This window comes from Pimephales promelas, chromosome 1, assembly GCF_988280905.1.
Source record: "Pimephales promelas chromosome 1, fPimPro1.hap1.1, whole genome shotgun sequence".
Lineage (NCBI taxonomy): Eukaryota > Metazoa > Chordata > Actinopteri > Cypriniformes > Leuciscidae > Pimephales > Pimephales promelas.
Genome location: NC_142769.1, coordinates 31,320,730 through 31,344,050, shown reverse-complemented (window position 1 = coordinate 31,344,050; position 23,321 = coordinate 31,320,730).

The window sequence follows — 23,321 nt, the reverse complement described above, 5'->3', positions numbered from 1 at the left end:
CAAAGCATTTTCTACTGGTTGAGAGAGGAATTACTGCAATAAATTCACTTAGGATCGTTTATTTTATTGTCATTATAATATTGTAGAATAGAATAGTGCCTAGTATAACCTAAAATTGTTATTTCTTAACATTATAATAACATTCTTATATATAATGCACTTTACTGGTAAACGGTTCAAGGTCCAAAAGGCAGTTTCACTGCAAACTGTTCATAGGGCTTTAAACGATTCCAAACGATGAATAAGGGTCTTATCAAGCGAAACGATCGCTCATTTAAAAAAAAACAAAATATATAACAAAGTTTAAGTTTTATAAGCTCAAATGGCCGCCTTGCTCTGTTCTGTGATGCGCATTCGTGACTCTCCTGTTCGAACTTGTTCATCAAAATTAACAATTTTTTTTTCCGTGTCATTTGGTTCATTCAACGAATGAAATGAACAAATTGACTCGAAAAAAGATTAGTTATTTTTGATGAACGAGTTCGAACAGGAGAGTCACACAGAACAGAGCAAGGCGACCATTTGAGCTTTAAATGAGCGATCGTTTCATTTGATAAGACCCTTATACATCGCCTGGAATCATTTAAAGCCCTTTGAACAGTTTGCACTGAAACTGTCTTTTGGACCTTGAACCGTTTGGTTACCAGTAAAGTGCATTATATGGAGAAAAATCCTGGAATGTTTTCATCAAAAACCTTAATTTCTTTTCGACTGAAGAAAGAAAGACATGGACATCTTGGATGACATGGGGGTGAGTAAATTATCAGCAAAAGTTTTTAAAAGTGAACTAGAAGATTTACAACTGTCAGACTGTCATCACGTTCAGTTTGAGCCTGCAGTTGCTCAGACAAAAATTGGGCTTCAGTCTTCTCTGTTGAAATCAATGGGGTCGCTCTGTCCATTTCTTTTACTGTCTGTGGTCGCTACTTAGAAGTGCAACATTGTAAATGGTCCGTCTGAAGCAGTGTCGGCGGCGCAACATAACGTTCGTTCCGAGCATTGTGTAATTAAATACATAGGTATGGCGGTATTTTAAAAATGAACATCGTAACAAAAAATATACACTGGTTTTTGTTATGAACCTGTATACCGCCCAGTACTAATAGTAATACTTTGTTCCCTGTATTTATTAGTAGTCTACAGCAGCGGCAGGGTGATCTGTGATCTGTAGTTACCTAGGCAACCGAGAGAGGGAGGTAGAGAGAGGAAGTGCAGCTAGTCCCGACTGTGGAGCATTTCGGTTCTGTTTACGTTTCGCCGCAGTACTTCTAACCAGAGCAAAGTAAAATTCCGCCGCTGCTGAGAAACTAGTTCCTGTAAATGTATTGCGATCATTGAGATGCAAGAGTAGTTTGATTTTTAACATTATTCTAGTAACAGATATTTACGTCGATATAGTCTGGCATTATAATTTGTTTGCTTTTGGTGTACTGTGGAGTGGGTAAAACTATTTTTAATGGCAGGCTAGCAGTTACCGTTGGCTCGTGCTAGCCTAGCACCGACGAACTATGCAACTGGAACAACTGGATGAAAATTTTTAAAACTGTTTCCACTGATAAATAACAATAAGGCTAACTTGGAAATGAAGCCTGATGTCCAAAATCCTGAACCACCCCTTTAATACTCTGCTTAATATCATACAAGGAGTAGAGGAAAGGAAGAAAAAGACTTCATAATGTTGTATTTTTACAATGTGTTGTAATTTGCATGCTGGTTAGATAAAATCTCAATATGTGTTGTGCTGTAGTAGTGGTCAATTTAACAGAGTTTGAGTAGAGGTGTAATTTGTGCAACCTGTGCGTCGTGATTAATCAATTATTGATTAATCATCTTTGTGGATATTGATTCTAATCATAATTATTTGAGAAGCAGAGGATTCATAAGGAATAAAGAATAAAATCTATATAAAAACACTGTCATTATATAAGGTTTTCTATTATTAATATTATTATATTATATAAATGTTAAATCAGATGAGCCTATTTTATTTTAATTTAAAAATCCTAATCTCTTGATTTTTAATCATTTTAAATAATATTGTATAGCATTCCGAATATATATATAAATATATATATATATATATATATATATATATATATATATATATATATATATATATATGCATATATGGTTAAAGAGGTAAAAATTACTGTTTTCTCACACAAACCGCTCGTTTCATGTCTTAGGCCATCAATGTGTACTTACATTTACGAGTCATTAAATCATGTTTAATTTGGACTTCTCTGTGCATGCTTTTTTATGTGGACCCAGGGTAGACCCCATAAACTTCCATTATATGACTGACAGACAAGAACGGTTTGGCCTAAAAATATCAAAATTGAAAATACTGTGGAAACAATAATACCTACATCTTAGATGCCCTTGAGGTAAGCTAAAACATAACAAAAATTAATTTCAAAGTGAACTATCCCTTTAAATGTGTGGTCTAAATGTCTAAAAGGTAGCACTGTTTGGTTATTTACTTCACAAACTATTTTGACTGTTTCCCTTTAAGGACCTCAACTACCTTGAAGTTACTCTAGACCACAGTGCTAGAGTGACATTTGAATTTACCCTTAGTTATTGTGTGAAGCTCCTACACCACTGTCCATAATTCATTTGATAATGGATTTTGAAAGTACATTTGCTAGCAGTTGTCACAGCTACAGTTACTTGGGGAGGGAAACAGCAGAAAGAAACTCTTTCATTGCATCGTTTTTGTTGTGCATGAACAGATAAGCTTGCCAGATCATGCTGAATGACCAGAGTTTTCCCTTTCAACACGCAAAAAAGCAGACAAAAACTATTCTCAGAGCGAACAAATAAAATGTATTTACCTTGTTCAGTGAAGTGTTCATGAAAGTCCATTGTTGTTGTCACAAGGATTTAGTTACTGACTATTCAGTTACAGAGAAGCAGATGCATGAAACATAATTTGCATTGAATAAACTGTAAACCCCCCAAAAACATCGTATTATCTTTCAGATCGTGCACGCTTCAATCTTCAATTTTAAACTTTGCTTTGCTATTTTTGTATTATAAAATATGAATGGAATTGTGCCAGTAACATACAATACACATTTAAAATGATTTTGTACCTTTGTATTATTATCATTTTTCATTTACTTAAATTTTGCCATTTGTTTATCTCACTGTATTATGTTAGTCTTATGTACGGCAGCAAAACTTTGTTGAATAGATTGTTTAGAATTATATCTCCTCATATTTATTTAGTCAAATATCTAAAATGAATTACCTTGACAAATTATTTAATGTGAGTTATTGTATTTTTTGATGTGTATATATATATATATATATATATATATATATATATATATTTGTAAACAAATAAATCAAAAAAAATAAACATATGGGATAAATGGGATATATGTGTGTGTGTGTGTGTGTGTGTATATATATATATATATATATATATATATATATATTTGGGATAAATGGGATATATTTATATTTATTTATTTATTAGTGTCCCATTTATTCCATATATATATATATATACAGTATATATATATATATATATATATATATATATATATATATATATATATCCCATTTATCCCATATATCCCATGTTTATTTTTTATATTTATTAGGATTAACAACACTTACATTTTCAATTTATTTTATTATGCTATCACTTAATCACAGTTAATCTCCAAATGAATGTAGAAACAACATAAAGACAGTATATTTTAAATACTTGCACATGGCGTCTTTTTTTATGAATGAAGGCCAGGATCAGTGATACAGCTAATGATGTCTCAATGCAAATTACCCCCTTTCAGCATTACAATATTGAAAGCTATATTTTTTATTTTGGTTTATTTTCAAACAATGTAACAACTTTTAATTTAACCTAAAACAATCCTCACATAAACCCATTATAAATGTCATATTTACCTCCTGCCATCTGGGTAAAATAATAAGAAATTGAATAAAGTCATCAGTCTACACTGCATACATTTTAAATTAAATGTAGATAAATTCTTATCAAAGAGACAAAAGTTATTTAGTCTAGAGCAGCGAGAAATATAAAATTAGTGGCTGCTGTCACTTTAAGACCACATGACGTACTGTAGATCTCATTCTCTGACAACTCTTTACGTTCATTTACAGTAGGACTTTATTTAACTCATTTAAGACTGCTCTTATGAGGACACTTTACAAAACGACATTTTGCCATAAGTGTGTGTTATTGTTTGTTCAAGCGTGAACGAAAACTCGAATTTGGCGCGCTGTCTGTGCGTTGGTGTGTGTGTATAAACAGGACATTCACAGGCAGCACATTCTCTTTTGTCTTGTTGTGCTTGAATAGTTTTAAAGCATTTGCATAAAGAAGAGCGTGATTATATAATGTAACGCTATAGACAAAGGATGACAGAGAATGGGGCGTTGCGTTAAATATTTTAATGGACAAAAATAAATCACATGCGTTAACGTTGACAGCAACGCTAATATACTGTATTGTTTGAACTTTTGGAACGACATGAAAGTTAGTAGGCCTAATTTATGATCATGTTTGGGTGAATATCCATTTAAAACAATAAATATCTGCAATGTTAAACAGATTAATATGGAACATGTTGTGGTTTGTCTGTGAAATTCAACTAAAGCTAGAAAAAAGTCTGTAGCAGTGTACTGGTTTTAGTTTTTAAACATGTAAATATTTTGGTGGCAATGTCCAGGATGATGAAAAGTGTCTATTATTCTGTTTAGCTCTCTCTCTAATTTTCTCTTTTTCTTTCTCTTTTTTTTCTCTCTGTCTCTCCATTTCTGCTTTTTCTGCCCTCATTCACCCTAAAATTCATTCTTCATTCTCTTTCATTTACTTGAGTATTCAATTACATTTCTGCAGCTTCTCTCTGAAAAACATTCTTTCCTCTTTTACGCACACACGCATACACACACTTATTCTCTGTCTTTCTTCAGGTGATGGGTCCAGTGTGTGGCCTGAGCCTTTCAAAGTAATTAACCCTCTCACATTCCTATTTCCTTTCCCTCTCTCTCTCTCTCTCTCTCTCTCTCTCTCTCTCTCTCTCTCTCTCTCTCTCTCTCTCTCTCTCTCTCTCTCTCTCTCTCTCTCTCTCTCTCTCTCTCTCTCTCTCTCTCTCTCTCTCTCTCTCTCTCTCTCTCTCTCTCTCTCTCTCTCTTTGATCCTGTGAGCGGCTGCTGCAGGCTTCATTAAGTTGAGGTTCTTTTGTGTGGGACGCTGAGAGCTGCTTCACATCCTTCCTGTTTGCTCTGGTCATCATGTATCACAGTTGACATCCCAGAGAGAGCAAGCCACCCAACAGTACACACACACACACAGCTGCAACAAAACACATACATAGCATAGTACTTTAATGCATTTGATTTATTACATACTTAAATAAAAATACTTCTTAAGGATTTTAACCACATGAAAAAAACTGATTCTTACACATATGAAATCTATATTCACCAACATGCTTAACCAACTCTCATAATACCCTCCAAGAGATAGTGAAAAATACTTGAATATTGCGTATATGTATATACAAAATATGCCCACACTGTCGTGAAAAATGTGTGTGTGTGTGTGTGTGTGTGTGTGTGTGTGTGTGTGTATGAATACACGTAAATACATAATTTCGATATGCTTTGTTCTATCACATTGGTGTAAGCACATCTTTTGACAATCGGTCTAATTATGTAGGTTTGTTTGCTTGCAGTTGTTTTGTTGTTCTGAATGGGCGAGTTTTTGTCAAGAGGTTGCCTTCAGTAGTCGGGACACACAGGGCTTTGTGTTGTCGTGTGTCTGTTGCTAGGTGCCAGGGGGCAGGATGTTTCTCCTCTTTCCCTAATGAGTGTGAAGTGCTTCTCACTGGACACAGGCCAGCTCCTGCTGCACACCTGGGGAAACCCGGACACACTGCTCACCGCTAACCTGAGCTCAGCTAATGCTGTCCCTCTGTATCAAGTCTGCCTCTCTCACTTTAACACTCAACATTTCTCACTGGAGTCTGAATAAAGATATCACACAGGTCATCTCTAATGGACATGCAAGTTGTTGAGGAACAGATGGATCCCAGTAGCCCCACGGTTTGCTTACACTACAAGACACTAATACCTTCTGTTTATTGCATTTTGCAATATATTTTCCTTTCAGCTACACTACCATTTAAAGGTTTGGGTTCTGTACATTTTTTTCAGCAAAGGCACATTAAATTGATTAAAAATGCAGTAAAGACTTTAATATTACAAAATATGTATATTTTAAATAAATATTATTTAAATGTTAATTTGAACTTTCTATTCATAAAAGAATCCGTAAGAAAAAATCATATTTTCCAATGTTGGTCAAAAATAGGCAATGTTTCTTGAGCAGCAAATCAGCATTAGACTAATTTCTGAAGGATCATGTGACACTGAAGAATGGAGTAATGATGCTGAAAATTTAGCTTTGCCATCACGGGAATAAATAAATATACTGAAATAAAAAAAAAAATAATAATACATTTTTAAAAAAAATACTCTAAAAATAAATTAATTATTTGCTACTAATTAAATCTTCAACAGTGTAATCAAATCATACGAATTGTATTCTCTAAAAAGTATTGCATTATTTATTACTAATTACTTATAGACATGAAACTATTTTTTTTAATTCTTTCAAGTAAATAATATAAAATTGCACAAATTATACTTGAACTGTCCGAAGTATTTAAAAGAATTGCATTAAAACATACATTTTACCATTAGATGTTACAATTTGATGTTAAATCCACTATTATTGTACATAGTGTTGTTCTAGTCTATACCGTTTTTAATGCAATTACATAAGAACTGTAACTGCACTACCGTAGAGTAATACCCTCTGTACACCATATTACTATTTTTTATGTATTTTTGATCAAATAAATGCAGCCTTGGTAAATATAAGTGACTTCTATCAAAAACATTTTACCAAAACTTTTGAATAAATGGTAGTGTACTTTATATATGAGACAGCAGGCTGTCAAACATGCATAAATTAGATGTTAGCTTGTCTCTCTGTTTTTACAGGTCTGTTAGCTAACCAGCTGACAAACCCAAGCCAAACCTGTTAAACCCGGCCTAAACCTTCATAAACCAGCAAACTATCTTAGGGTGGTTTATAGTTGTGGTAAAATGCTTCACATTTATTACTTTACCTAACATCATACATTGCAATTCAAGTGACTTTCGCCATCGGGAATTAATCCAGTTCTACATTATAGTGTTGGATTTTTCTGTGTCTTGTATCTTGAGTGTTTGTTCTCAGATGTACCATAATGAGCGTAATGTGAATTTTGATTTATTTTTTTTTTATTTTTTTTTCCACCATCTAAATATGAGCTAGTAAATTATCTACTATTCTCATTGTAACATCTCCCATGAAATCAGCTTACATGTAATCGTTGTGTTTGTGTAAGTGTGTTTTCCTCACACTCCTCCACTGTCATATAGAGAGGATACCCCACTAATCATACACCCCCGATCTCACAACCTCCCCAAAAAAACACACAGACACACACACGCTCTCCCAGTAACACAAGGTGTGGGTCGACACCTCACAATTACTCGCTCTGTGTTTGCAGAGAGGAGGTTTGTAATTCGCACTAACCCTTGTACAGGAGCCTGAGCTCAAATTACAGCCTTGGCCGCTGCGCTGGGAACTTTATTTACTCTGCCACCTTTTCTTTTCTTTCTCCGTCAGTGACAGTCGACAACAAAACCTAATTAGAGCTTTCAGCCCAACGCCCATTAACAGCAACCCGATCCCTCCGCGGCGCAGAAAAGACGTGGAAAATAATTATGACATTCCTAGTATTAAATCATTGGTTATGTCTTTATCTCCGCCGTGGAAATATGATTTGCTGCGCTACAAATTGTGGGACCTGCTCTCTGTTTGCTCGCACTTAATTACAGCCGTGGTATTTACAGGAAGTCATTTTGTTCAAAGGCTTTTTTGCCAATAGAAGCAGCATGTCTTTAGCTCCTGTAAGAGACCGCCATCGGCCAACGCACTCATGAGACGTGCCGGGCTAATAGCGAGAAAAAGATGTGTGTGCGTGAAAAATACTCTTGTTGTTAGGGTCACTTTGAGGCGTAAAGAACGTGTACGTGTAAGTAAAAACAAGTAAAAAGCCCCGATCCAATGAACTGGACAAAATGTGCACACACATTATGGCTGTATGTGTACGCACTTGTTCACAAATCGTGACTATGAGTTTCAAGAAACACAAGCAGCTTCTCCACAGTGGTTTAGTGACTCGGCTGTAAATCATCCGTCATATAGGAAAATATGCAACGTTATACTAATATCAAATTGCCTTCCCATAACGAATCCTGTAACACGCTCTCATGCGTAAACGACTTGTTACTCTCCAGATGCTTTTCATCTAACCTGATGAGTACGAATTGAATGGCCAGACGCCCTGAAGCAGACTCGGGCTGGATGTTTGGCTCCAGGACACAACGGGGATAAACCAGGATTGTGATCTCAATTACTGTCCTGTTCCTGGGTCATCCCTGCTTGGAACCAAAACTGCAATCTTTGCATTAGCCATCCAGATCTTCAATGATTAGGATTACAGTACTTTATTCATTTGTAATTCGCAAAATGTTATCCACATTTATATCAAACAACCTGGCAGGCATAGTGGCCCGCTTACATCGTAAATTCTTAAATCTGGCTCTGTTTATGGACGTTTTCCACAGTGTACGAGTTGTGTATCAGACATTGTTATTCATCATGGTTAAGCTCTTCCTTGCCACTTACGCTGATCCAATTTAAAACTGTCTTGACTGCATGCTGGATAAGGAAGAGAGCCTCTCTCTTTACCACAGGTAAAGGGCATGTCAAGGAACTATGTTTACAATTGCAAGTGTGTGTGTGTGTGTGTGAGTGTTATTAAAGTCTGTGAGTGTGTGCAGAGGGAAATGTTAGTCAGGTGAGCATTAGAGTGTGTGAGAACATGTTGGGGGCAAAGGTGAGATGGGCTAATCTGCTAATCCAATTGAGCGGCTGTGTACAATTCACATGATCCCATATTCCCTGAGACCCACACGCGTATATGCTTTCAAATATGAACAGACCGAATCCCGAATCAAATGCTGGTTAACGCAGAATCACGCAAGCCTTCTTGTAGAAATGGAACGAATGAATTTTCAAACTATCTCTCTTCCTGTCATGTGTATGTCTAGTCCTTGTGACACAGCATCGTTTGATGTCTCTGTGAGCGGATTATCAAAGGTGACTTCTGCGACCCGAGAGAATTCCGTCCCATAATTGGCAGAATTTATTAACCAATTAAAAGTGCATTCTAAAGAGCGTCACCGGAGTTATTCCACTGCTATTATTGGCCCCGGTGATCCGATCAGCTCAGAACATTGCAGACTCAATCTGTCTACATCCTGCATAATAAAAAAGACATCTTGCGACTCACTGACAGGTCAATTGAGCTCAGTCATGGTCAGCCTCACCAGATTATACTAGACAAAATACTGTAGGTTTATCTGCGCAAACATTGTTCATTTCCAAAACCGGCATATCGACTCAGAAGAAAAATATGGTGCCAAAGTCATCTCTTTGGGGCTGTTTACACAACACCGTTTTCAAAAAAAAAAAAAAAAGTGCCGATAATTTACACGTCAACAACGTTTTGGGGGCCTGAAAATGCAAACTTGCTTACAGCAAAGCGCTTACAGTTCTCGTTTCTGTGTAAACTACAAAAACACGAATTTGTGAAAACTGTGATGTCATGCGCAATACATGTTCAGTCTAGATGCACACATTTTTCTTTACAAAGTTATATTGCTAACTACTGGCCAGGAAGGTATAATACAAAGGTTTTAGTCATTTTCGTGAATCGACAATGATGTTGTCTGTATGCGAAAAATGCAAAGGTAAAAGAAAAAAACGGTTTCCGTTTTTTGTACATAGTTGTCATGTAAATGTACCCTAAATCAATGCAACACATCTGGGGGATAAACAAGAGGCTGTTCACAATCACATCCCCTATCCCATTTACCAAGCTGCCTCACCCCCAGGCTCAGTGTGTATACATGTGTGTATGGTTATGTCTGTGTGTGTGTGGATAATTATAGGAGAGGGTTGCTCTTCCATGACGTAATGCGCTTCATTAGGATTGCAGAATTCCGATATATTCATGAATACTTTTCTACAATCCTTTTGCATGAAACTCTTTTGGAGGCTTTTTAACTTTTAAAAATAATATAACATAAGTGTAGTTAAATATAATATAGAATTCATACTGTATAGTGATATTTGTTTTATTAATAATAAGATTAATGTTTCTAATTTATAATTCAATTTCTTATATCACAACGATGGTTGTTATAGAATTATAATAGAGTTACAACAGCCCCGTTGATGCTGAAATTCGCATTTTCATTGAAATTTCTGGCCCGTGATATCCATCTCTACTTTTTTTTCTGCATGTCATCCTCCTTGTTCATTTTTACATTCATTTTTATTGTTCTCAGAAAGGGGGATAAAAGAAAGTAGCAGTCCATTGATAAAAGTGCATTGTTTGCTTCTCTGTGTTTACTTCACTCAGCCTTCAAACATCTTTCTGACCTTGTTTACACCTAGTAATAACAGGTTGCAAATCGTCTTGTGTGACCACTAGTGATCTTGAGGGGAGGATCTCCGATTGTGTTGAGTATAAACATGACATTGTGTGTGTGTTCTTGGTGTGTTATTGTGTTTGACAAAAAAGAACTTCAAGTCGTGTGTGTGTGTAGAATTAATTTTGCACAGTTGTTAATTGAATAGTTAGTAATCATCCCTTTGCTGTTGTCTTTAACACATCAGTATTTTTTTCTCGTTTTTACACTTTAAGTACAATGTCACCAAATGTGTAGTTGAAGTGGGAAAATAAAAACTTTTTGGATGCCATTGACAACTGTATTTAGCGTTCTTTCGTTTCACACAGACCTCTTAAAAACAGATGTTAATACCAAATCTAATCAGGACCTTAGTCAAACACACTTACAGATACTGGCAGGAAGTGACACCATCCAGAGCATGAACCAAACAATCACTCCTGCAAAACTGCATTTAGGGTGGCTCTGAAATTGACAGACACCTCTGTGCGAGTATGGACAATGAAGCAGTGCCAAAGACAAATATACATCAGAGAGAGACGGATAGGTATCGAGAGAGAAAGAGAGCAAGAGAAGGGTGAGAATCTGCAGAGGCAATATTTGACTTGGCCAGATGGCCGCTACATGCAGACCAATCACATCTGTAGCTATTTAGTTTGCCTGCGAGCCACCATGTTGATGAGTGTGTGTGTGTGTGTGTGTGTGTGTGTAAGTAGGAAGGTTTCTTCCCGTTAGGTCATCAGTGTGTGATTGGCGCGACATGACTATCTCAACCAAGAGAAGTACAGTACAGTGACATCACGTGTGAACAGAAGGGTATTGTAGTTTTATGAATGTTTGAATTTTATAATAGCTGAATTATAGTAAAATGTGAACTTGAAACTTGATTCTTAAAATATAAAAACATGATGGATGAGGGTCAAGCTGGCAAATAAGACAAAAATATGAATCGTAATTCGTAAAGTCTCTCTCTCTCTCTCTCTCTCTCTCTCTCTCTCTCTCTCTCTCTCTCTCTCTCTCTCTCTCTCTCTCTCTCTCTCGCTGTCTCTCTCTCTCTCTCTCTCTCTCGCTGTCTCTCTCTCTCTCTCTCTCTCTCTCTCTCTCTCTCTCTCTCTCTCTCTCGCTGTCTCATGGTGTGGTCTGTTGCATCACAACCCGTCCCCACCACGTTCAGAAGCTGTGCTTTCTCAGCTGTTTAATATAAATTCTCAGTGAATATCTTTGTCCAGATGGTTTATTTTTACAAACAATACACACAGCCCACATTCCAGTACAGCACCCCTTCACTGTCAGACTACTCAAGCACACAGACCGAGAAAGAGAGACATGAGGGTATATCCGAGGACGGATGCAGGACAACAGATGGTTAGCTTACACAATAAAAAAGATATATGCACTTGTACAGGTACAGATACATAACACACACATTCATATTCAGAGAGGGTGTGTGGGCAGATACATTAAGGGAGAGAGAGTGTGTGTATGACGGGGTGATTTCAAGATGACAAAGTGCTGTTTCTCATTGCTTACCAAGTCTTTACATGGAACCATATGACAGTTGTTTAGTTTTATTAATGCCACTAACATCACCACTAAAAATCTCTTCTGTTGTTACAAACTACTGGCAAAAAAAAAAAAACTCCCTCAGACAGAGACACACACATACACACATCCTTGGTTTCCTGCCGGCCTCTATAGACCCATTCACTCCCCGCAAGACAAAAGAAGCCCCTCCAGATAGAAAAAAAAGAGGCAGGGGTATTTGGCCAGGATTACAGCCCAGTAAGAGAGCTCAGCCTGGGCTTCCAAATGCCCCTCAGCCCTCCCCTTGCCTGGAGCTCACTGAAGCGAGGGAGAGGAGAAAAAGAGCCTAAAAGGACAAGGTAAAATTATCAGAAGGAGACATGGATTAAACTTAGATTACAGTAGAAGCTTTTCCTTGAAAGTTTCTTACCACATTCATTGATGGACCGGCTCCTTTCAAAAATGCAATCATAAAGTGACTACAACTATTGCATTATAGTTAGGTGTGCTCTGAGGCTCCGCCTTCTTTGATGTGGAAATCTTCTCAGGTTAATTTCTCCTGTTCAGTCTGTGGAGTTCAGACGTCTGCAAGCCCAAACATGAACACACTGGAGAGGTGCTTCATAGAATAAATTGAAGTTGTAATTGAAAGAGACCTTGACACTGTTTTACATGTGTAATACTGTAAAAGTGCTTGCTTAAAAGCAATCTATTGCATAAATAGCTATATAAATAAACGTGACATGACTTTACTGGAGTGTTGAATTGCTGAGTTTGTGCAAACATATCCACATAATTATGATCAGATGTTTTCTTAACAGCTGTTTTCTCACCCCTGTCAATTTTGTTGAAAAAGCGCACAGCATATTTACATATTCATTTATATGTCGTTCTCAGCAGTGTGAGCGGCGTCAGATGTTCGTTAACAGTATACCGCTGGTCACGTATTTCAAACTTCTTTTTTGTCCTAAGTCAAGAACGAAAAAGAACTTCACCTTGAGTATATCAGGTCTTTAAGGGTCAGAGAGTGTCCCGAAAATCCCAAACGAACAAAGCCCTAATAACTCAACAAAGGCATAATAATTCATTATTCATATGAGCTGACAAACCCTTTTACCCAAACATGATTGTAATAATAAATAATCTTAATAGACATATACAATTAAAAAAAAGAAAAAGAATCTTTTGATTTTGTCATCTCATATAAATTATAAGTTATGTTGGATGTCACCTTTGTGTCGTGAAGCGAGGCATCTAACCCTAGCAATTGTTGTTAAAATTGGTCTATTTTTTTGTTAAAAATGTTTTCTAAGTATACTTCTGTTTTTAACTGTACTTTCCTGCACTCTTCTCTCCCCCACCCCCTACTCTTTCTCATTTAACTGTAGTGGAAGTCTTTCTGACAGGTGCATAAAGGCAGGAATCAGCAGTGCTAATGAAGCGTATGAAAAAACTGAATGAAAAAGTTCCACAGTTCCATTTAGAACATAACTGCCATTCCAGAGGTGAGGTCATCAACCTGAGACCACCGTCATTGAAGTTACAGGGATTTCCGTTCCCAGGGGAACCGAAGACAGTGGCAGAAAAAGCTATTGAGCTCACAAAGTATCCAATAACATCAGAGATATTTGTCATGAGAAAGACAAGGGAATGAGACTGGAGTATATGAGTTCTGAACATCTGCGGCCTCCTGAGCAAGACTGCAGATGGTTATGGGTTTCTGATAAAGGTGCAGATGATATTTAGCCTAATACCTGCAGTTGATCATGGAAGCTGCTGTCGGAAGTCTGTCAAATGTGGATCTGTCAGTCTTTCTCTTAAAGTAAATACCAACAAGAGTTGGTAACACTTTACAGTAAGATTCAAGTCATTTTACAGTTATTAATACACCGAAATAAAATTTGCTGTAGAAACAATTTCTACTCACAATCAAATAATGACAAAGAAACTGCAAGTAACGCATTGAGTTAAACCTGAAAACTTGAAGTAGATAGACAGAAACAGACTTTTTGTAAAACATATTCTTCGAAAATAACCAAAAATTGGTTGTGTATATCATAAACGATCCAACACTATCTCACGACCAATTCGTACGAATTCGACGCATGATTAAAAAGTGTCTAATTCGTACGACCTCACTCGTACTAATTCGTACGATTTGTCTAAACCCACGTGATGGTTAAGTTTAGGGGCGGGGTAAGGGGTAGGTCATTCGTACGAATTCATACGAATTGGCCAATTCGTAAAATATGTACGATTTAGCAGAATCGTATTAATTCGTACGAGTGAGATCGTATGAATTGTTACGAATTAGCCACTTTTTAATCATTCGTCGAATTCGTACGACTTGGTCGTGAGATCGGGTTGAAACGATCAATTTTCATAGCATTTTTTTAATCTAGATTCACGTTCATTTTGAATTTATTTAAAAAAAATATATATGTACATTTTTTCATAATGTATACATTTTTGCTCGTTGGTATTTCAAGTTTGTCATAATATATGAATGTTAAGTTTTAGAACTTGTAATGTTAAAAGCTTGTATCGGTAAATACTTCTTAAGTTCATACGTGCACACGACATTATGTACATACACTCGTACCCACTTAACACCCCTCCACCACCCACTCACACTCCCTGGAGGCTCTCCCAGAGTTTGCCCCAGAGGCTGATGTCTGGCCTCAGCACGGAGCTCCTTAGCCAGGCTTGGCTCTCAATGCCACTCCCTGGCTGCAGCGGCGGGTTTGTGTGCGGACGCCAGCGCAGCGGCAGCCAGCCGGGCCCGTGTGATCCCAGTAATTGATGCCTTACTCTGGGGATATATTTAATCACTACTACAAGCCTCTCAGAGGAAGAAATGGCCTTGTAAAGACTCGCTGGCTATGCCGATGCAACACGCGGGAATCAAAACTATGAAAAAAGGGTGGAGGTACAAGTTACACCTTCTTACTACAAGCGTATTCTACCACACACACACACAGAGAGAGACCCAAACAACTCCCGCATGTCCACACATTGTTCACACACACACAGAGAGAGATATATTCAGGCCAGAAAATCGGATTCCAGCTGCCCTAAAGCGGCCAGTTTTAGAGGCCTGTAATTATTAGCGCTTTAGATGTGGCTGGGTCGAGAAAAGCAGTAAATGAAGAGGAGAGGGGGTGCCAGCCCTAAAGCTGTGAGAAAACTGAAAACAAATGATCAAGCCCTCCTCTGCTCGTATCACTCCCCCTCACCCCTCGCAAATTACACGTGGAAACATGTGCGGATTGAAGTGTGTGAAAAATATGAGGGACGATTGGCAATCCTGGTCATTTCTGGGTGGATAAATCAACAGCTTTAGGGTGCATCGTACCCCTTCCCCAAATTGGCAATGGTGCACGAGAGAGTTGGAGGAAGTGAGACAGGAGTACAGGTGCATTGGGATGTTACAGCTACTGACAGAGATAATTAGAAGAAGCTGTGAGCATATTTATACACATTGAACAGTGATGTATTCAGGTGTGAAGGTGAAATTATCTGTGATGTTTGTGTGTAAGACAGAGAGCGAGAGAAAATGAGTGTGGGTGGGGATAGAGAGACCGTGTCCGGATGACAGTACCTGGTCTAACACTAGAATGTGTGTCTGTTGTTCACTGTCTGGCCTGCCTGTCTGTAATCAAGTCTTTTAATGGTTCCAGCCAGTAATTGCACTGTATAGCCCCAAGATAGCAATCAAAGGACTCAAAGATGCTGGATTCTTCTCTCTTTCTCCTTCCCTCCAAGTCTATCGTTCTGTCTCTCAATTTTCGATGTAATTTTTTTTTTTTTGCAGACCATGTAACAAAAGCATCTTGGCATCTGTTTCTTAGTGAAAAAAATCAATTCAAACTGAGCTAATGGCAAAATGGATATTTCTTTGAAGACTCGCCTGGCCCCCCAACCCCTCCCTCTATCTTCTGAGCATTGTTTTCCTCTTATCTTTTCCCCATTACTTGCCCACACTAATGGCCCTTTTAAGTCTGCAGCCATCTGCATTTGCTAAAAAATTATGTCCTCTTCATCTTAAGTTAAACACAGTCACTTTAAGGTTAAGTCTTAGGTCTGTTTCGTAGGGCACAGTGTACGTGTTTTTTCTCCATATTACCAGGTAACAGCATTCAATGCCAGCTTAAGCATTGAAAACACAGATGAAAGTAGAGTTTGTTGGTCGCTTTGGATAAACGCATCTGCTAAATGTTTTAAATATATATTTTGTGATGTTTCCAATTTTTTTTTTCTTCCAAAAATCAAGCTGCATTTATTTGATCAAAAATACAGTAAATCTCACAACCAATTCGTACGAACTCACTCGTACGAATTCATACGATTTATCTAAACCTACGGCAACTACGATTTAGCTAAAATGAGGTCGTATAAATTAGCCACCTTGTAAAATTTGTGCGAATTCCCATGAGATCGGGTTGGTAAAAACTGCTACAGTTTAAAATCATTGGTTTCAATTGCAATTCTGAAGGAAGATGAAGTGCAACACAGTCATTAGTAGACAGAATGTCAAACAGATGAAATTTATGAAGAAAAAGGCTACTAATCTAATCTGATATTGATTGGCTGACTCCATCAGTTGATGCCATTTACAATATCTTCATCTCCACAAAATCGCTTTGTAACTGTAACTCTATAATCGTTCAGTAAATATAAACAATATATAATGAGAGAGGAGGACACCTGCATATCAGCAGATGTTCCATCCATTATCACTCCACTCCTCTTCTCTTTCTCTTCTTCCTATTGGTTTGGGCTTGTCAAGACACTGCTGCACTTCTCTGATGTTTTGTGTTATAAGGGAACCTGTACATTTGCACTTGCGGTGTTTATATGCCCTTTACGTATTCTGCAAAATGTTCATCATTTTAACAAAATAAGAGGGGTCATAAAAGATTCATTTTTAAGTCTTGTTTGTCCTAAACAGTTAAACTGCCCATTGTTCTTCTTCAAAAAAATAAAAAATAAATAAAAAAATTGTCCAGGTCTGGCACATTTTCTTTGGCTTTCCAGGATCTTCTGCATATTTAATTCCATTCCAGCTGTGACTGAATAATTTTGAGATCCATTTTTTTTCACACTAACAACTGAGGGACTCGTACGAATTATTAGGTGCAAACATTCACTAATGCTCAAGAAAGCAACACAATGCATTAAGATCTGGTGATCCGATGTACTTTGGAAAAACACATGGAAAATATCCGAAGAGCAGGACCAAATTAAAAAAGGAGAGTTATCCTTTGCAGAAGTTTACTAATTGCATCATGTTTTCCTCTTGAGTATTAAAGAATGTTTGCATGTTTTGCAATAGTTGTGAATGAATCCCACAATTGTCAGGACTTTTTTCTAAATTCAGCTATTATTTTTTTTTTAAATAATATATAATAATTTTTTTAATAAATAATTTTTTTTATATTATTTTTTTCGCCATGCAAACATCTGTTTACATAAAATACAGCTTATTCAGGGATGTGCTAAATAAAAACAATCTGCGAATTCTGATGCCTTTTTATTTTTTCATTTCAGGTTCTAAAAGGTGTGTGTAAACTTAAGGCTGCAAATGTGTCTATTACCTCTGTGTAATACTTAATAACGAATATTAATCTCGAAACCATCACATCTTGATTGGCCTGATTTATCTTGAAATGTGCTTTTTCACACTGTAGTTCACAAACAAGTGATTTAAGGTGATAATCCATTCATCACTTACTGTACAAAAGTTGCTTGTAATTTTAAATAATGAATGTTTAGGGTTTATAGTCACACGAGTGAGTTCCGTCCTCTGACATTTGTAAACAGCAGATACTTACGAGAAACAGCGAGAAAGAGAGAAGGACTCAGTGTGTGCTCAATGTTTTTGCATTGTTTTGAAGTCTGGATGATCCAGAGAAAGGTTGCAGTCTTGTTTTGTAAGGCCTGTGTGTATATGTCTATTAGAGCGCAGCTGCTCGCTCTCTTCTTTTGCCCTGAACAGAATAATCACCACAGTCAGGTTAACACGACCCACAGAAAATGAAACACAGTGCAAATGAGAACACTTGTACTCTTTGCAGTGCTTTTTTTTCTAGGAGTTTCACTTTTGCAGTTCCAGGGACAGTTGAGCAGTGAGAGATCTCTGAATTTAGTACATCAGAATTTACAATTTGTGATAAATAGCGCAGGTCAAATAGTCACTCGCATCATTATATATTATAGAGTCACTGGTTGAAATACTAATTCTCAACATTAACATTGATATGTTTCACCATGAAGTTCCAAAGACAAAACAATGACATTCTAGATACGATTTTCCACTGAGGTGTAAAAGTAGTTTAAAGATGAGCAAGAAACCATCAACCTTAGGACACAAAATGAATATTAAGTTGTTTAATTTATTTATTTAGTGCAACCCCATTACCAAAACACGGCATGTCCCTGATTTAGGTCAGGGCCTCATTTGACAGCCTCCAACATCCACCTGTCTCTTCTCCTGTCTTATTCTTTGTAAAAACTCTGATCTGGTTAATATAGTCTCACTGTCTCTCTCCAACTTTCCTCTCAAATTTACGATGACAGGGGTTGAAAGTTGTAATAATATTTTGCTTGTTTCACAAGAAAGGCTTGTGATGAATGCATAGGAGAATTCAGGCATTGAGATTCTGAGCATGATACTGGCACCAAACAACTTTATATGGCCACGGGCCATTCGCAAAGGATGGAGTGGAATATTCGGGGGTGAGAGCAGGGGAGTAGAGAAGAATCTAAAGGACAAGGGCTTTATTTACACAAGGATTTTAGGGGTGTTTAACATTCAAAAGAGACAGAAGAGAAAAACAACATCAACAGCAAACACAAAAGTAACTATCGTAGATGTGAAAGTGTGGAATGAACTCATTTCTAAGTGTAGCACTTTTTATCAGAGTTCATTTCATCTTAATTTGGTGAGGTGTTACAAAGTGCGTTTAAATCATGTCCAGCTCACCTCGCCCCTCCAATGACTCCAGGCATATGCTTTTTGAAACCTCGTTCTTCCTCAATCTTCCGCTCTCTCATTTTCCTCTCTGTGCCTCGGAGGCTGTGTGCTGGTTCCTGTAGTATTACTAAATTGTATAGTGTCATTTCCACCAGGGCTTATGATTAGAGGAAAGAGGGTCTTCGTGCATCAGATAACATCAGTTGGGAGAGACGGGTGAGACCCCTGCCTGAAGGGTGTGTGTGTGTGTGTGTGTGTGTGTGTGTGTGTGTGTGTGTGTGCACGCGAGAGAGCACTGGGGGTGTAAATCCCAAAACAAAGTACCAAGTATCCGCTTTCATTGTGAACATCCTCAGTGATAAGATCAGAGAGAGGGGTGTGCTGGTGTTGTTGTGGTAGTAAATGTTTTACCTGTGTGGATTTGTAAAGAGCAGGATCTGCAGACGATATCTGCGATTTACAGGTTTACATGCTGATAAAAGACACAAAAGACCAGCCTGGGCCATGGAGACCAGTGATTTTAGCCACCCAGCTAGGAACATATCAGACATAGACACGCATACGCACACAGATCAGTCCTTTCAATACACCGCTGACTGCGCCATCAATTAGCAGAGGAGTGTGATAGCGTGATTGTGAGTGAGTTTGGGAGGGGGCTGGTTTATAAGGGACAATGAGAAGGACATAGAGGAGGGTGTGAGAGAGATAAGTTTGTAGGGTATTGTCTCATGACAGAGACCCGGATAAATGCCTTGTCTTTCAGTTAATGCAATGAAAGGCAGAATTATTCATTTGTTTCTGATATGTAGCCAAGACAGCTGAAGAACAATGGAATACAAGGCCCCTTTCTGCTCCGCTGCCAAGCTACTGTACAGCACAGCTAAATACAGCTCAATCAATCACTGTATGATTGGCCTGAATGCAACAGGGATTAGAACACGTAATAGAAATATATGTAAGTTTGGGGGGCAGTGAATTGTTTGTTTATTTATTTATTTATTTTTAAAGAAATTGTTATGCAAGAATACGTTAAATTGAACTACTGCGATTGTAAATACATTCTTTCTTTTAAACTTTCTATTCATCAAAATATTCTGAAAACAAAATGTGCGGCTGTTTGGCTGATGACAATAATAAGGATTATTTATTGAGCAAAACAGTACATTAGTATGATTTCTGAAGAATCATGTGATAGATTTGCCATCACATGAATAAATTCAATTTTAAAATAAATATGTATTACTGACCCCACCCCCTATAAAATGCATTGTTCATGCAATAAATTGACACTGGTTAACAAACATCTTCAAATCTTGACTTAAAAACAAGCTACACATCTGGTGGTATTTGTTATCAGTTTCAAATAATCTTCTCTATAGAATTAAACTCAATATCTTTTTAAAAACATCTCTGTAAAACATGTTTACACAAGGGATTATCGGGCCAAATAGCACAAATATATTTACAGCAATGTCAGGAATCACAATAGGATTTGCTGGTCTTTAATGCGTATGTGGAACAGCTACGTATGTTTTCCGAGGATGAGTTTAATTTAGCGTGGCAATAATTATTTTGAAACAAGCCTGGCTGTGCTCCTAATCTCAGGCTTCAATCTGTACATATATAGTCAGATTAAGTTCATTGCATCTTCCATCTGTTTTTCTGGGGTTTTTTTTTTCCTGCATACCCAGAAATACACATTTTCGTTAGTAGAAAACACGAGCATGTGGATGTGAATGGCGCTCCGAGTGAGTGTTTACCAGATCAGGAGAGATTAATAATGGAGTCTCTCCCTGGCACACGGGAGGAGGCACTTCATTTGACGGACACAGAAACGCAACATTCCTGTAGTTTCCAAAGTACACACTTAAATACGCTAATGCGAATAAACACACATACATTGCTCTCATTACGATCCCACTGACTTTATATGCAATCAGCTTGTATATTGCTTGGATGTGTTCTAAAAACCACAGCAGTGAATTAAGGGTTTAATTGACAGAAGGATTAATCAAACGGATGATAAAACGGATGACATCATCACATCCCTGGACTGATTCAACCAGAATGCTATGTCAGACAAAACAAACTCTCGTCCTCTCTCTCTCTCTCGCTAACTCTGTTTAGTTTTATGAATGTACTTAATTGTAGGTGTCCTTGTAGCTTTTGATTGTTCTCCAGGCATCCGTTGTGTCTTTAGGTGACCGCCTTTTTAAAAGCTCTTCGGCCCACTCATGCTGCCGTTACCTCTCCACTCACTGACTCACTCACCTGTATTAAACACTGAGGAGGAGGACAGGAGAAATGCTGTTTGCAGGTCACAAAGAATCAAGAGGCTTGTCAAAGTGCTTTTAAACATCTCAACTTTCCAGACTGCTTTTAAAAGAACAGTGAGGACTTCCAAGATGAAGCTCAGTAAACAAGCTGCTAAAATTCCACCCATAAAATCCCACTTTTGATCATCCAGGTACACAGTGATGCAATGCTGTTCAGATCTGCAGCAACTGAAAATACAGCTTCTGATCATGACCAAGTTTTCTAAAGCACTTAGCAGCACGAAAGTAACTGAGGGCTGGGTCATTCTGTAACAACTCAACCAGAGGTCCCTGACTTCATTTTTTTTTTTTTTATCTTTTATTTATTTATTTATTTATTTATTTATTTTCTGGTGAAAGAAGAAAGCCAAAATATTACATTTCATGTAATTCGCAGTTTTGTAGAGGGGGGTCAAAATGACAATTTTAAACCTGAGATTTGGATCCAAATTAAAGGAAAAAATTGAAAAAACTTGAAAACAGATTTTACCAATCTCTGTATAAAAGTAAATGTAAAAAAAAAAAAAAAACATCCATTGTCTATTGTCAGTGATGTAACACCAAAATCACTTGGTCACTTCTGTTGGTCAGCACAGCAAATGCATGTCACATGTCATGAGCAAAAAAACTGTGAACTTTTTCACTCCCACACAAAAAAAACATACCTCTCAATCATGTGGATTCCTATTGAAGTGACTGGATTTCGTCCATGTAATATCTTCAAGCAGCTGTAACTGTGACCGCACTTATACTGAAAGTGTAATTTACATGGTTATCATTTCACTGCTGAACAAATACATACTGTAGCCAGGGTTCTACTGCGTTGTAATACACGTGAATACGTTTTTGGTACAGATTCCCTATAAATGAGTCAAATCATTAGGGCTTTTCAAGTGCAGGTGTTTCATGTGAACTCAGTGAGATCTAGAGAAGGTGAATCTGAAACAGATGTGTATTGATGCTTCATTCTGTTATGATGGTTATCAGGAATTCATACCAGTGAGGTGCAAGGATGAAAATGTTTCATGCTAGAAGTGGCTTGGAGAAGTTCTGAGGGTAGTTTTGGCCCATGCCAGGTCAAATATTTTAGCAAAAACACTCAGTGGATGACAACTTTTTGGTGTTACCTTCAACTGAGAAGCAATTTCAGTATGGCAAATTAAGTACATCTGTACTTTACTTGTGCTAAATTGTATTTTATATTTTCAACACGCTACTATACTATTTAAAAATCAAATATCTTCATTGACTGGCTAAATGCTAAACCTTAGAGAGAGGTGGAATCTGGTGATGAGAAGATGAGCTTTACAACAACACATGTTCAAATGTGTTAACAGAGACTTAGCAACTGTCAGCAAGAGCTAAAGTGTCTTACTCCTGTCTGACTGACCTCAGTCTGTCTGTCTGTTTCACACTCCAGGTTTGTTTTATCTGTAACGCTAATACTAAACAAAAGTCATAAATCTGCTCTGTCTCTGCAATAGTTTTCTCTGTAAGCTGCTTGCTTTTGCTCCTGTTTTTAATGACTGTAGCAAATCAGATATGTACAATTGGCAACATCCCATCCCCTCAAACAGCATGCTATTGTGTGTTGAGGGGACATGCAAGTGAGAGGGGTTTCAAGAGTCTGTGTCTGTGATTTATGTCATAAGAAGTTGTATCACATTGTGCAAGCATGCTATACTGTAGCTTAGATTCCCATGTGTTTATGTGGCATGTATATTTGCGTTTCATTATGGATGCAAACAGATTGTCTCAGTGTTCGTGATGAGTATGTAACTATAGTTTCATGTTGCAAGCAGCTGTTGTGTTATAAAGCTTTTTTTTTTTTTTTTTGCTTTGACAGGCATAAATATCATGTGCCATTGGCT